The sequence below is a fragment of the Branchiostoma belcheri genome, unplaced genomic scaffold, assembly GCF_001625305.1.
Source record: "Branchiostoma belcheri isolate BF01 breed outbred unplaced genomic scaffold, Haploidv18h27 scaffold164, whole genome shotgun sequence".
Classification (NCBI taxonomy): domain Eukaryota; kingdom Metazoa; phylum Chordata; class Leptocardii; order Amphioxiformes; family Branchiostomatidae; genus Branchiostoma; species Branchiostoma belcheri.
In genome coordinates, this window is record NW_017803091.1 from 244,174 (window position 1) to 246,818 (window position 2,645).

The following is a 2,645-nucleotide window of genomic DNA, read 5'->3' on the forward strand; positions in this document are numbered from 1 at the left end:
TGTGTTGTTTTTGTTTTCTTTTTCGCACCTCAAGCTAAGTAGAGGTTTTGGGGTGTAGAATTTTGCGGGTTTGTTGGATTCGTGTAGTTTTCGTGTGGGAATTTTCCGTTAGCGGGCGTAACACGTGGTCCTCCACACCTGGGTCATTTGCATTTGAATGGTGGAGGCATTTTTCTTTTGTCTTCTGGTTTTGGGGTGGTGATTGTTTTAGCACCCCACTTTAGTTATTTGACTAGTAAAGAGAAATTTGTATTCCTTTTAACTTTTGATAAACCTACTCTAAGTAATCTCACAGCCGCATATATCCATACAATCACTACCAAGCGAGATGAAGCCGAAAAGAATAGAAATTAGTCATTTATTTACACTCTTATAATTATGTTCATATATTTGTAATGTATATGTTTATGTTCACGTTCTGTACCCCATGCGACCTGTACTTAGTTCTGTAGAACACAAATGTACAATAAAGGTCTTCATTCATTGTTTTAGCAGGGATTGGGTACCTGAGTGGGGTCTCAGGCCTTGCTGGTTCGCCGCTTGGTCCTTTGGCTGTACGGGGTTCTCTTCCCGCTATGGTGGGGACTCCCTCGGGTGGGTAGTGTAAGTTTTGCAGTTGGATTGGCGTCTTTTTATGAATTGGCATTGTTTGCACATGTAGATATGACGCCACAAGCACCAAGACTACCTACCGCGGGAATGCAGGATGCCGGACAGCAGGGAGTGAGACCGGCGGCTCCTCAACAGCAGGGTATCCGTCCTCCAGCCCCGTACTCAGCAGTGTGCGACAACCGCAGCAGCAGGTTCCGCCGCCGCCAGTGATAAATTTACAGCAGCAGTTTTAGGTGGTATCCGCAGGATCTTGGAGGGTTTTTCCATGTGGGGTTTTACACGTGGGCATTTGCATTTGAATGGTCTAAGGAATCCGTGTAATTTTGTTGTTTTCGTAGGGTGGTTTAGATTGTTTTCCTCGGGAAGGTTACTTGAGTGGAGCTTTCGGCCTTGCTGGTTCGCCGCCTGGTCCTTGGCTGTGCGGGGTTTCTCTTCCCGTTATGGTGTGAGCTCCCTCGGGCGGGTATTTTAAGTAATTTGCGGTACGCTTCAGGTCTGAAGTTTTGTTTTGTGCTGTGCCTATTCAGTGATAGTGACTACAAAACTACCCACCGAGGACATGCAGAAGTAGACACCAGACGATAGGTGGACAACGACGACATGGACCGCAAAAAACAACGACGCAGTTCCCGCCTCTACAGCGAGCTCCTCTACCGCAACAACATCAGCAGGACATACGGCACCTAGCTCTACAACATCTGCAGAGCGCACAGCAACCGGCTCTACAGCACTAGCAGCCAACCGGCTCCGCGACATCGGCAGAGCGGAAGGCAGCCGGGAGTTTTATGTTTGTTTCGTATTTTTCAGTATCCCCGACAGAGCGCTGTGCCGGCATTTCGTCTGCGCTGATACCTATGGCAGGACGACCAGCAGTTCAGCCTTTACGTCGTGCATGTTGTGTTCGTCACTGTCCCTGCTTGAGTGTTCTTTGGTACACTCGGGTAGAGGCAGTCGAGCGGTAACACACATGGCGAGCGGTGTGATCTTTCGTCGTGCTTGTTGTGTTCGTCACTGTCCCTGCTTGAGTGTTCTTTGGTACACTCGGGTAGGGCAGGCGAGCGGTAACATACATCACGAGCGGTGTGATCTCGAGCGGTAACACACATGGCGAGCGGTGTGATCTTTCGTCGTGCATGTTGTGTTCGTCACTGTCCCTGCTTGAGTGTTCTTTGGTACACGGGTAGGGGCAGTCGAGCGGTAACACACATGGTGAGCGGTGTGATCTTTCGTCGTGGATGTTGTGTTCGTCACTGTCCCTGCTTGAGTGTTCTTTGGTACACTCGGGTAGGGGCAGTCGAGTGGTAACACACATGGCGAGCGGTGTGATCTTTTCGTCGTGCATGTTGTGTTTGTCACCGTCCCTGCTTGAGTGTTCTTTGGCCCGGCTTGGGCGTTCACTCGGGTGAGGATGGTCGAGCGGTAACACACATGGCAAGCGGTGTGACTTTTAAGTCGTATATGTGGTGTTTGTCACTGTCCCTGTTTGAGGGGTCTTTGACACGGATTGGTGCGTACATTCACGAATGGACAGTAAAGTAATAACACGCATGACGAGCGTTACGTTGTAGTCCTTACGTCGTGCTCGCGGTTTTATCACCGTCCATGTCTTGAGTGGTCTCTGGCACGGTTTTGGGCGTGCACTCGTGGGCGAACAGTCAAGTGATAACACACATTAGACTTACGTCGTGCATGGGATATTCGGCGTTGTGCCTACACGAGTGGGCTTTGGCACGTTTCTTGGGTGTACACACACGGGGTGGATACGGACAAGCGTCAACACGACGAGCGGTGGGACCGATACGTTTGGCACGCTGGGTGCATCGTTGTCCCCGGGTTAGGATCCTTGGCAGCGGTTATGCAAACGCTGGATAAGCGGTCGATGAGCGGCAACACACAAAGAGCAGTGAAGGTCCCACCTCGTACATGATGTGCGCAGTGTAGTGGTCTGAGAACACTGGCTGGCAGAACAGTAGCACGCAAGATGACAGTTATGGTGTGACATTGGACATGTTGTGGTCCTCGAGGTTATTGAT